Genomic DNA, 14,343 nt, shown 5'->3' with positions numbered 1-14,343 from the left:
GAGAAGGAGGGCTGGACTGATAACTAGAATCATAACATACTCTTGGCAGACTCAGAGGCAGAGCCAGGCTGAGCCGGGCACTGTGAGGCAGGAAGTAAGTGAAGGGTCGAGGATACAGGTGGGGGCTGTATCGCTCCTCAGCGAGGCTCAGGAGACAGGAGCTGAATCTTGTGTCCGGGCCCTTTTGAGGCCTAGAAACGGGGACTTTACAATGAAATAACGTGCACACTGAGAAACGTGGCAACGTAACTTTACATAGGCCTGATACTCGTAGTTTTCACGAGAACTGGAAACTGGCATACTAGTGATGGACACAACTGTAATTGCGTCTTTAATCTAACATGGGGGATACATATGCATATTTAATCATGCACACATAACATAAGATGGAGGACGCGTAGGGACACAGAACATGGCAAAATTTACTTTTCCACATTCCCTCCTTGTCACTACGTTTCCATCAGGAAACATCAATATTCATGATACCATCTATCATTTCATACAGTATCATTTGCTCGTCTCGAATTTCTTGGAACGGGATTTAGGACGGGACTCGGGACTAGGAATACAAGATGTAGCACAAATGCCGCAAATCGCAGGGCCACATTGTAAACAGAGGCAGCAACTGAATATGATCGCTACTGTAATACCCAGAAATGACAATACTTTCCATCCCCAGGCGGAAATTATATTCCAGAACCAACCGGACCATGTCCAGGTGCCTGGATCTTGGTGTAACATATGGGCAATTTTATGGAGTCTGGTAATAGCTGAATAAACAGACGGTGCGTTATTAGGAATGAAAATGCAGCAACTAGATCCGATGACTCTACATGCCCCGCCCCTATCGGCCAGTATGACGTCAAGGACGAGACGATTCTGGAGCACGACAATTCTCATAAAGGATTGTTCTTCGGTTAAGTTACTTAGAGCAGAAGTAGTCTCAATCACTACTGCTTCAAGGGTTCTGGTTAATCTACGTATCAGTTTACTATTCACGACAATACCTAAGTAGGGGAAGACACCTTTATTGATGTCTATGTATTGTTCTAGAGCAGTTTCAGTATAATCGACAATCGGGAAATTTCTCTTTTGTCTAGTATGTACTAGGAGGGAATTCCTATGATAGTCAGGTGGGGCTAGGAAAACTGGTGGCAGTAGGAAGGCAATGTAACATGTACCATCCCAATCAAGGGGCAGACGAACATATGCGGTCTGACCACAAACAAAATAAGAATGACGGGAAGCTTTAAAAATAGATTTCCCACTGTCACTATACTTGACGATAGTAGTACAATCACTATGGCCTACATGTACGGAACCATTATTTCGGACACATAATTCACCTTTGACTGGTAGTACTGAAATAGCAGGTAAGTCTGGAGTAGAATCAGACTGAACATTCAGGACCATAAAATTCGAAGAATAATTACCTAAATTATAAACTTCATTTTCTAGATCTAACCCTGTTCTGTGGGGAAGACCTTGCTTGTCTGGGAAACATGTACTGTTCAGAAAAGACATATCTGTTGAGGATGACGTTAACGTGGACCATGCTCCACACGAACCATTATGTGAAAATGGATAAGGAAAGAGTGGCAGAACTCCCTTCGGTGTCTGGAAAGGGGGGAGTCGACCACACACCCAACAATTAGTGGCATTGCTGGTCTGGTGTGAATAATGTAACATGCGGATAAAAGAATTATTACGCATAGCAAGACGATATGAGAGTTCATGAGGAGGCAAATCACTAAACGTGTGCTCTACTGTAACATTAGCAGACTTATTTACATGAGAAACTGGAAAATACAAATAAAATGCATAACTGGTGCAGGAAATCATAATGCTGAAATATAGCAGAAAACATAAAATAATAGTGCAACTTCTAGAGTTCTCACTAACTCTCTCTCTGTGGGGGTCTATTATATACATGTCAGAAACCGGTCTAACCGTTTCACCTAGGGGAGGACTTAGACAATCAAACTGGCTGACTTATTTTACTAGACCTTAGTTTAAGCTTATACTCCTGCTGCGGAGTTTTCTCTAACAGGGAAGGGTTCGTAGCAATGTCTTTTGCGGGACAGTCCTTAAGAATAGTACTTTGGCAGTCTTTAGAATCCTCGGAAATGTTCTTTGAAACAGGTTTCAATCCAAAAAATCTTTTCACATGAGACAGATGCACCCAGCCCTTCCTGCCTTCCAGCTTGACGGCAGTACGGGTGGCCAGGAGGACCTGTCGGGGTTCCTTCCAGCGAGGCTCCAGCGGACTTGAACGATCAAAATTTCGGACAAGAACCATGGATCCGGGAACGATTTCATGCGGTGCCACCTCGGTATTGTCTGGAAATGCGGCAGCAACCTGTGAACGACAAGAGTTGAGGGCAGACATCAAGGAAGCTAGGTAATCTGTCAGCATATTACTTGAAACATCGGTAATACTTCGAGGTCTAGGTGTACCCCACATGTTAGGGGGGCGGCCGAATACGACTTCATACGGGGACAGACCTGATCTGGAGTGTGCGACCATGCGCATATAAAATAAAGCGACTGGCAGAGCTACTAGCCAGTCCACACCTTTCTCTTTACAAATCTTGGCAATACGGATTTTCAGGGTCTGATTATGTCTCTCTACTAGACCAGCTGCTTCAGGGTGGCGTACACAATGGAACTTCCACTGGTACCCTAACAAAAGGGAAACATGTTTCATCAACTCGGATGAGAATGGCTGGCCGTTATCAGAATATACGACTCTAGGGAGTCCATAACGGGGGAAGAACTCACGAACCAACTGCTTGGCAGTGGTCGCGGCTGTGTAATCTGGGACTGGATATGCTTCTGTCCACCTGGACAAAGCGCATACAACTACGAGAACATACTTGAAACCTCGACATCGCTCCATCTGAATATAATCCATTTGGAGGACTTCAAAAGGGTGGTCAGGGGGCTGGAATCCACCTTGTTCCACCGGGACACTTTTACCTGGATTAAACTGACAACATATCATACAGGTACGGACTTTCTGCTTGGCTGCAGCTCGTAAATGCTTGTTGAACCAAATGTTCTGGATACTGTCTAACATGGCTTTTTCTCCTAAATGTGCTGGACTATGTGCGGTATTGATAATGACTTGAACCATAGAGTCGGGGAGAAACCATGTGGCTTTACCCTTCGTTACCCATCCCTGATCTGTCTGGACCCCTCCTTGTTCGGACCATTTCTTGATTTCCTCGGGAGTAGCATGTAACTGGATATCTATGACATCTTGAGTGGGGTCCTTAACTGTCATGCATGTAGTCGGATCTGGAGTGTATGTCTGTGTCGGATTAACTGAAATGTCTGGAGTCTGTGCTGTAAGCTTGGCTGTGCGATCTGCTAGATCATTACCTTGAGAAATAATGTCAGTAACTTTCGTATGTGCTTTGCATTTCATGATAGCAATAGATGTCGGTAGGTGTATGGCATCTAACAGAGCTTGAATAAGGAGACCATGCTGAATCTTGGTTCCATGAGAAGTCATGAAACCTCTCTCCTGCCAGAGCACTCCAAAGTCGTGTACGACTCCAAATGCATAACGTGAATCTGTGTAAACATTAACTTTCAGGTTCTTGGCGTGTATGCAGGCTTGTGTCAGAGCAACTAGCTCTGCTGCTTGAGCAGACAGGGTGTCAGTACGATGTGTTTCAATAACTTCAGTGTCAGTAGTCACTGCATACGCGGCTACTAGTTCTCCTGTACTTGTTCTCATACATGAACCATCCACATAAAGTGTCAGGTCGGGATCTGGTAATGGAATATCTGTCAGATCTTGTCTTGGCTTAGTCATAATGTTAACTACTTCCACACAGTCGTGTGTGGCAGGATTTGAATCAACTGACGGTAACAGTGTAGCAGGATTTAGAACGTTGCAGCGTCTGATTTCTATGTGTGGCTGGAACAGTGTCAATTCATAACCTGTTAAACGTGCAATTGTCAAGTGCTGAGTCTGTGTTCGGTTTAAAAGAACTTCCACGGAATGTGGAACTTGTACTGTCAAGGAATGTCCTAATACTATGGAATCACTTTGTCTGATAGCTAGTGCTGTGGCTGCAACTGACTTGAGGCACGCAGGCAGAGCCTGGGCTACTGGATCTAATGTGCTCGAAAAATAAGCACAGGGCTTGTATTGTCCTGCTTGATCTTGTGTGAGAACAGATAATGCTGTACCTTCACGTTCTGTGACGAAAAGTGTAAAAGGCTTACTGTAGTTCGGTGTAGCTAGAACAGGAGCTTGGCATAAAGCTTTCTTTAACTCATTAAAACTAAGTGTATGTTCAGATGTCCAAGGGAGGACAGTCGATACGGCTGCCTCCTGTGTCGTTAACTGTATCAGTGGTTTAGCTAGAAATGCATACTGAGGAATCCATTGTCTGCAGTAAGAAGTGAGGCCGATAAAAGCACGTACCTCCTTCTGGGTCTTGGGCTGAGGAAGACTCGCTATTAACTGGATACGGTCAGGTGTCAACTGCCTACCCCTCTTGGACAGCAAGTGGCCTAAGTAGATCACTTGCTGGACACAGAATTGAAGCTTAGAAGGGGACACCTTGTGCCCCATCTCTGCTAGGAAATACAAGACTGTAAGGGATGCTCGTTCGCAAGCACGTTCAGAACGGGCTGTGATCAGTAGATCATCGACATACTGGAGCAGGGCAGTGTCAGTTGGCATGTGAATGTTGTCTAGTTGTCTCTTAAGTGCTTGACTGTAAATACTAGGACTTTCTGTGAAACCTTGAGGAGCTCGTGTAAACATATAGCTCCTTCCATTTAAACAAAAACCGAAAAGAAACTGGCTGTCTGGATGAATGGGGACACTAAAAAACGCGTTCTTGAGGTCTATGACTGTAAAAAATGAGGCTTCAGAATCAATGGCTGTCAATAGGGAAGAGATATCTGGGACAACTGGGTACTGGGGAATAATACATTTATTAAGTTCTCGTAGGTCAATCACTAATCGATATACTGGGGGTGCATTTGGATCAGTACGTTTCATGACTGGAATGATCGGAGAATTACATACATTGGAGTCAGTTTCTACAACTACTCCTTGAGCGATGAGCTCGTCAATAATTTTGGATAAGGCTGCTACAGCCTCAGGTGGCAATCTGTACTGTCTGATTCGTGGTAACACTACACCTGGTTTGAGAGTCACACGATGGGGTGTGATTTGCATATAACCAACATCAGTTGGACCTTGCGCCCATAGATGCTGCGGAACATTAGACAATCTAGGATCAAAATCTCGTAATACATAGTGGCCCTTGAAGTCACGTAGGAACAATCGTATTCCCTCTGGGGAACAGCAAATAACTGCACCTAATTCTTTCAGTGTTTTAATGCCTAATAAATTTTCTGGACATGACTTCGTAAGTAACAGATCAGTAGTGCGGGACAATGGACCTACTTCTAGAGTAACTGGCTTAGATATCTCGTTTACAATAGGCTTTCCTGAAAATCCAAGGGAAACATTTCTAGAGCCTGAGAGCGGAGCCCCTGGAACTTCGGCGTGACTGATGGTGGTCCTACTTGCCCCTGTATCAATCAAAAACTTTCTGTCTTTCCCTAATACTTGACTATGAACATAGGGACCCTCTTGATCTACAGGTATCTCGATGAGAGGCAAGCCTACCTCCCTCTCTAGGCTGTTTCATGAATATGGCTGATACTCTGGATACTCGGACTGTGCATACTGGTACATCTGCTGTGTAACATGCTGTGTTGCAGCAATAGGCTGCGGTGCTGGAACTGTCTGTTGTGCATTCTGTGGCTGAGAAGTCTGTGAAACTTGTTCTTGTCTAGGCGGACGTGGTCTTTCTTTAGTCTTACCGGTAGCTATATTGTGTTTCAGAACTGCACACTCGTTTATGAAATGACCTGGCTGTTTACAATAATTGCATGTCCCTTTAACGGGAGCTGTAGGATGACTGGCTTGATTCGGACCCCTCTTCTGACTGTCTTGAGGAACAGATTGTGCAACTAGTACTTTCATTTTCGTGTCTTTCATACGTTTCCTTTCATGATCTTGTTCTTCTCTGATTCTATTCTGGTGGTATTGAAGCATCTGTAACATCTGGGACGGGGTATTAGCTTGCCAGGTACTTTCGACTTTCAAAACTCGATTCTTAACTTGTGGACTTGAATTCTCGACTAATTTAGTAACAAAAAGATGAGGGTATGACTCGCTACTCGTCTTGAGGCCACTGTTTATACTAAAACATTTCTCGAATCTAGAATAAAAATCACTAGTGTCTTCGTCTTGTTTCTGTTTACAGGCTGAGATTGCATCCCAGTCTTCCTTTTTAGTGGCTAATAATCTGGGCAAAACTTGTATTAACAGTTCAGGTAATTCTTTACATTTCTCTCCTAGACCGGTACCTGGTACTCGTATCTTATCTTCAGCTTCGAGAACTGCCCAATCGATCTTTTTCTCTCCCACCTCCCAATCTTTTTCCTTGAGTTTCTCGTATACCCCTGCGGGCAATAAGACTTTTAACATTTTAATTATATCTGGATACGTGTATTCTCCCATACGGAGCATGTCTTTTAATTCTCGGTGGAACCCTGCTGGATCTTTGTCATGACAGGGAATTAATTTCTTCATCTCTAAGAGTTCCATCTTTGTAATCGGAGTGTAAACAAACACTCGTTGCATTTCACCATCTGTTGTCCTAACTGGGTGTACTTCTCGTAACGGATTCTGTCTGTCTATGTAAAACGGTTTACTTTCTGGAGGTGAGACATGAACAAAATGCGGGTTCAAAAACGTTCTATATTTGTGGCGCTGTTCTAGGATGACACTAATTAAATCGGTACCTAAACCTTTCCATCTATACTGGAGTAACTCGTTCAGGACATCGTGTAACGGACCTGGATCAGAATGTTGACCCTCATACAGAGTAATGAGGTGTTGGATCATATACATACCCACCAGTCGTTGCTCGGCTGGGGGCAGTTTCAGAAACATTTGTGCCACTATTTCGTCTGGAAAAGTGGTAGAATCAGTAATCCATCGGACTGCTGATCGAGCTAGTTCTTGTTCATGCATAGTACTTAACTCGCTATAACCGATTCGTGATTTCAGAATGTGATCGGTAGCTTGAAATACTTGTTCCAGAGAACCTTGTTCTGGTGCTGGATGATGTAAAACTGACTTGTGTTCTAGGCGCAAATGGCGATCTGGAAATCTAGATTTTCCTACATACGCTATTCTAGTGGGATTCTCGTCGTCTACCTCTTCAGTAGAAGAGTCATTTTCTTTCTCGTTTACTTGTGCTGCTTTACGTTGTTCGTGTAACTTTAGTATTTCCTTACGAATTTTCTTGTACATACTCTCTATACTACTGATAGTCTTGTGCTTACCCTCGGCTATATTATCACTCCACCTTGTCAGGATTTTCATTTCGGCCTGATCTTTAGTCGGGTAATCTTGTTCTCTTATTAGACAATTAATCAGAAACTTTAATATCATGAGCTGGATCTCAGCTTTCCTTTGAGACATGGCTTCACCAATACTTTCTGGATCATCCCCTGTACGGATGAAACGATATATTCTGTCTAGATCTCCTTTCATATCTGGTAGGGTGTCTAAATACCCGGTCACCCGTCTTACACGGATGGAATATATTACTGTACTATCATCACCTGCAACTGGATCATAGCGGCATTCAGTGAGAGCTCGTCGGATTTCTGCAACGGACTTAAATTTGGGCGTACGCTGTAACGCACATTCATGTAACTCGGCCAACGTTCTACGTTGGTGCGGTGGCGGGGTACCAGGAGGACCTCCTCATGCGGCCCCTAAACTGGAATCGTCGACTGATACTCTTCGTACTAGTGCGGCGGGAAATTGCAATGTAGGCTGGACCGGGGGTACCGTAGCGGGTACTCCGGTGACTGGAGGAGCAGGATTTACATTATTTACAGGAGCTGGTGGAACAGGATTTGCATATTCTGGGACTGTGTCGTCCAAATAGGACGAGATGAAAATATCAGCTGCGGTCGGTTTGTGACGTAGCTTAGTCGGAACTAGTGGTGGCGGAAAATTACTGGATGCCTCCGGGGTCGCTTTTGGCAAGCCCTCGGCAAGAAGAGGATACATACCCTTAATAAGGGCATTCCCCTGTCTGTCTGACTGTTCTGTTTTAACTCGTTCACCTATCTCGATTAGTTCCCTTTCTTGGGCTCGTTCTAAGGATTCTCTACTTAGTTCTGACTTTCTGATTTCTTTTTCGGTTCTTTTATGAGATTCTTTGCGCCATAACTCGATGGCATCTTTCTGTGACTGTCTGGCTTTCTTTTTCCATAATGCTTCTTCTACTCGCATGATGCACTCGGCATCCCATGTACCCGATACGGGCCATCTATACTTTTCTTCTAACTGTTTGGTATACTCTACCCATAAATCTAGATATAATATGGCACTTATGCCATGCTTTTGATACATAAAATGACCTGGACTGTCCCTAGGCGGGACAGGAACTGCTGCTTCTAGCAGACCTTTTCTGGTTTTTAACTGACGTAATTTCGAGAATAAAGGCATGACTGAACTGTAATCTAGACACAATACAATACACAACGAACACGATAACTACACCACTTTCATACCACGACATTAAAAATACATGAAGAACATTTAAAATAACAGTTCGAACAGAATACTACCTGGAATACTCAGAATACATAAATTTTCTCGAGAAACAGAACTGACTAGAACAGAAACTAGATGCACTGCTGAAACAGTACGAAACTTACCGGTCTCATAAAGAGACACGTCAGGACCCGCATCCACCGAAGTGGACACTTCGTTTTTGGGGGTCTGTGTACCACCAACCCACGGACCAGAGTCAATTAGATTGACCCTGTCTAGATACTACCCCAGCAATGGTACTCACCGGGCAGCAAGAACGGAAGGCCTCGGACTGGACTGGACTGCTTCGACGCCGGACGGACGAACTTCGGACTTCAGTTACGGGTGGGCCTCCGGATACCTCGGACCTTGGACTCTCGGCTTGGGCTCTGGTCGGGACTCGCCGCGTTCCTCCACCGCCTCGTCTGGATGCTGGACCGCCCCCTCCGTCTCCTCCGTGGGCCTGAGGGATACTTGAAGCAGAAATATCTGCACGTGCACGGTATGGTTCCGTCACGGCTGCAGAGGGTTAGGGGGCCGGCGTGGCTTCACCGGCGCGTGGGGAAAGGGCAAGTCCCTATTCGGGCGCCATTATGTGGTATATAAATAAATAATACCGGATCTAGGTTTGTCTGGACATAGCAATAACAGATAGCTCAATAAATAAGAGTCAAGATTCGAGGTAGTAGGAGTTTGCAGGTTTAATACAGCATAAAGGACAGGAACAGGACAACCTGCACGGGAACAGGATGGCAGCGCTGCCGGGGGCAGGATCAGAATCGGCGTAAGGGAATGGGTCACATTTAATAGCAGTGCACAAGCATATATATTAAAACAGTTACATTACAATGAATTACAGTAGGCGGAGCAGTGGGTGTGGTCAATAGCAGTCGCGAAAGATAAGGGTGAAAATGGGTGTAACAGGGGCGTATACATAGACATGTGATGTAAACGTAACAGAATATGTCATAAATGGGGCGGAAACATGGAGGGGGCTACCTAAGGAGCCGGGACCTCTAACCTAATGGTGCGCGCAAACTGACAATGACGTGTTACTAGGAGAAGCTGGGGGCTATGAACTCTGTGCTAGGAGTAGAGACTGAAGTCTGGAGAGTCAGGGCGACATGTACCTAAACAGTATCTAGTATCTGATGTTTAGAGAACATGTTGATAGAATCCAAAAGTTATCGGGGTAAAGGCTAACAGACTCTAAGACTGGAGCATGCATTATTCTACATGTAGTGCGTGATGAAGAATATTAAATGACCATTAAATGCAGTATTTCTCTTACATGGAGACGTAAAGGCTAGACAATGACGGAAACTATTGATGCGATTCAGTAGCTTAGGAATGCAGAGAAGGAGGGCTGGACTGATAACTAGAATCATAACATACTCTTGGCAGACTCAGAGGCAGAGCCAGGCTGAGCCGGGCACTGTGAGGCAGGAAGTAAGTGAAGGGTCGAGGATACAGGTGGGGGCTGTATCGCTCCTCAGCGAGGCTCAGGAGACAGGAGCTGAATCTTGTGTCCGGGCCCTTTTGAGGCCTAGAAACGGGGACTTTACAATGAAATAACGTGCACACTGAGAAACGTGGCAACGTAACTTTACATAGGCCTGATACTCGTAGTTTTCACGAGAACTGGAAACTGGCATACTAGTGATGGACACAACTGTAATTGCGTCTTTAATCTAACATGGGGGATACATATGCATATTTAATCATGCACACATAACATAAGATGGAGGACGCGTAGGGACACAGAACATGGCAAAATTTACTTTTCCACATAACAACAATGAGATGTTGCAGAGTAAGAGACAAATCTCAGAGATTATAATAGTAAAATTGTTTAACAAGAGTAATATTTTGCAGCTATTATTTAGCCATGTCCAGCAATGCTGAGCAGGTGAAGACTATGTCTAAATTTTCAGTGAACAGGACTCATCTCTTCTTAACCTTGGATAAGCCTCACCGACTCTGTGTGTCCTGCACATACTTAAATGTAAAGGGGCAGATTTATGTTAAATGGCACATCCCCAGGCATGCACCAGTTAACGTGCACCACTACTCTGCCACCCATGGTGTGCCGTATTTACAATCAGATAGGAGAAAGCTTCGTCAAAACCCTGCGCCTGCTTTAAGCAGGCATAGGTCTTGACACAACATTGTGGAGATGGGGCACCCCTGAGCCTTGCTTGAGCTGCATCGCACTTGCGATACAACTCCAGCAATCACTACCTTTACAGCACAGATACGTCACGCATCTGTGCCATTTTTGCCCCATGATGCCCCGCATTGTAAATGCAGCACACCATGGGTGGCGGAACAGCGGCGCAGGATGACTGACACATCCCTGGTGATGCACCAGTCATCATAAATCTATCCCTAAGCTTCTTATCTTGTTACAGATGAACCGCCATATGTAGCATGAAACTATTTTGCATTTCCTAAATAGCGAATTTTAAGGAATAAATAGCAATTCTTTACCATTCCTAATTTGCAATGAGCAAATTGCTAATTGCAAGTTACCCATTCATTTCCATGGGCTAGGAGGCTCATAGGAATGAAGGTTTAATTTGCGATTAGCAATTTGCTCATCACAAATTAGGAATTTTTCCAAGGGTGCAGGGGTGTCTCAAGAACACCCTGCTGCACCCCTGAAAAAGAAATTTGGGGGCATATGGCACACATACATGCCCTAAGGGCATGTGTTGGCGTCATATGGCACCTTTTGTTTTTTTGAAAAAAAGCTTTTTGAAAAGAATTCACAAATTACCACCAATTTACCACAATAGTTTCCAAATCCTTAATGTCATTTTTTACATATTTTTTGTTTGATACATTTCATTTAAGTAGTCACAAAATTTGCAAATCCTTCAGTGCAATTGCAAAATAAGGAATAGCAAATTTTGCTACTCCTTATTTTGCATCAAACTTGTTTGATACATACCATTTGTCTAATTAACATTCGCAAAGGCCGAAATTCGTAGAATTTTGATCTTTGCGAATGCTAATTAGCTTGATACATATGGCCCCAAGTGAGGCCTGTCTTGCGACATGGTGCATCTTTTGCATCACTGCTGCATCGGTTTCATGTGGTACGTTTTTTTTACACCATGACATATCTGCCTAAATGCATCAATTTGTAATGTTGTTGCCTCATAGCAAATCTTTTGCACCGCCGCTGCATCATAAAAGTGACGCACAGTGGCACAAAAGAGGCATACACCTATCATAAATCTGTCCCTAGCATTTTAAATGATTAATCCAGGATGACGATAAAGTGTGGCCTATCCGGAGGTTTGTTTAAGGTGAGGCCTACTCAGGATTGCAGATTAAAGTTACGCTTGATGAAGAATACAGAGGAGATAATACATGTAAAGGCCTACCAATGAAGTAAGTAATGTCCACTTTATTGCGCCAGTCATCATAAATGTATCCCTAAGCTTCTTATCTTGTTACAGATGAACCACCATATGTACCATCAAACTATTTTGCATTTCCTAAATAGCAAATTTTAAGGAATAAATAGCAATTCTTTACCATTCCTAATTTGCAATGAGCAAATTGCTAATTGCAAATTAGCACCGCCGCTGCATCATAAAAGTGACGCACAGTGGCACAAAAGAGGCATACACCTATCATAAATCTGTCCCTAGCATTTTAAATGATTAATCCAGGATGACAATAAGGTGTGGCCTATCCAAAGGTTTGTTTAAGGTGAGGCCTACTCAGGATTGCAGATTAAAGTTACGCTTGATGAAGAATACAGAGGAGATAATACATGTAAAGGCCTACCAATGAAGTAAGTAATGTCCACTTTATTGCGCCAGTCATCATAAATGTATCCCTAAGCTTCTTATCTTGTTACAGATGAACCACCATATGTACCATCAAACTATTTTGCATTTCCTAAATAGCAAATTTTAAGGAATAAATAGCAATTCTTTACCATTCCTAATTTGCAATGAGCAAATTGCTAATTGCAAATTACCCATTCACTTCCATGGGCTAGGAGGCTCATAGGAATGAAGGTTGCAATTTGCGATTAGCAATTAGCTCATCACAAAATAGGAATTTTTTCAAGCGTGCAGGGGTATCTCAAGAACACCCTGCTACACCCCTGAAAAAGAAATTTGGGGGCATATGGCAAACATACATGTCCTAAGGACATGTATAGGCGTCATATGGCACCTTTTGTTTTTTGGAAAAAAATGCTTTTTGAAAAGAATTAGCAAATTACCACAAACTAGAAGTTGGTGGTAGTTTCCAAATCCTTAATATCATTTTTTACATATTTTTTGTTTGATACATTGCATTTAAGGAATCGCAAAATTTGCAAATCCTTCAGTGCAATCGCAAAATAAGGAATAGCAAATTTTGAATTAAGGACATTTTAAGTAATTTCCACATGTGCAGTGTTTTCAAATTATGATTTGAAAATCGTTTTTGGGGAAAAGTAATGGTTTGCAAATTTATGACAAGGACATAATGGTGTATGCTTCTCTATAAGGCATTTCAGTGTCTCTGATGTCATTTTTCCCATATTACATTATAAGACCTTTCCCCATGGAGCACATTCCTTGTAAATATGCTCCCACCTGTGCATGGTGAATTTAGATTTTGACTGTTTGAGTCACATAGCCATGTTAAAAGTCACCCCAAAAAATTGCAAACGCTTTAAAAAAACACATTCATGTGTCTTAAGGACATTTTAAGTCATTTCCCCGTGGACAGTGTTTTGTAAGTGGCGCAAAAGAGGCATACACCTATCATAAATCTGTCCCTAGCATTTTAAATGATTAATTCAGGATGACGATAAGGTGTGGCCTATCCAGAGGTTTGTTTAAGGTGAGGCCTACTCAGGGTTGCAGATTAAAGTTACGCTTGATGAAGAATACAGAGGAGATAATACATGTAAAGCTCTACCAATGAAGTAAGTGATGTCCACTTCATTGCGCCAGTCATCATAAATGTATCCCTAAGCTTCTTATCTTGTTACAGATGAACCGCCATATGTATCATCAAACTATTTTGCATTTCCTAAATAGCGAATTTTAAGGAATAAATAGCGATTCTTTACCATTCCTAATTTGCGATGAGCAAATTGCTAATTGCAAATTACCCATTCATTTCCATGGAGCAGGAGGCCCATAAGAATGAAGGTGCAATTTGCGATTAGCAATTAGCTCATCGCAAATTAGGAATTTTTCCAAAGGTGCAGGGGTGTCTCAAGAACACCCTGCTGCACCCCTGAAAACGAAATTTGTGGACATATGGCGCACTTAAATTTTAACAACATTCCTTTACCTCAAAAACGATTTTCAATTCATAATTTGAAAACACTACCCACAGGGAAATTACTTAAAATGTCCTTAAGACACATGAAAGTGTTTTTTTATTGCCTTTCCAGCATGGTTGGGTCACTTTTAACATGGCTATGTAACACAAACATTTAAAATCTAAATTTCCCATGCACAGGTCGGAGCATATTTACAAGCAACTTGCGCCACAGAGAAAGGTCTTACATTAAAATGGGAAAAATAACATCAGGGACAGTCAATTGCCGTATAAAGAAGCATACACCATTATGTCCTTGTCATAAATTTAAAAACAATTCCTTTTCCCCAAAAACGATTTTCAAATCATAATTTCAAAACACTGCACATGGGAAAATTACT

This window comes from Lissotriton helveticus, chromosome 2_1, assembly GCF_964261635.1.
Source record: "Lissotriton helveticus chromosome 2_1, aLisHel1.1, whole genome shotgun sequence".
Lineage (NCBI taxonomy): Eukaryota > Metazoa > Chordata > Amphibia > Caudata > Salamandridae > Lissotriton > Lissotriton helveticus.
Note: the sequence above shows the minus strand (reverse complement) of the source record.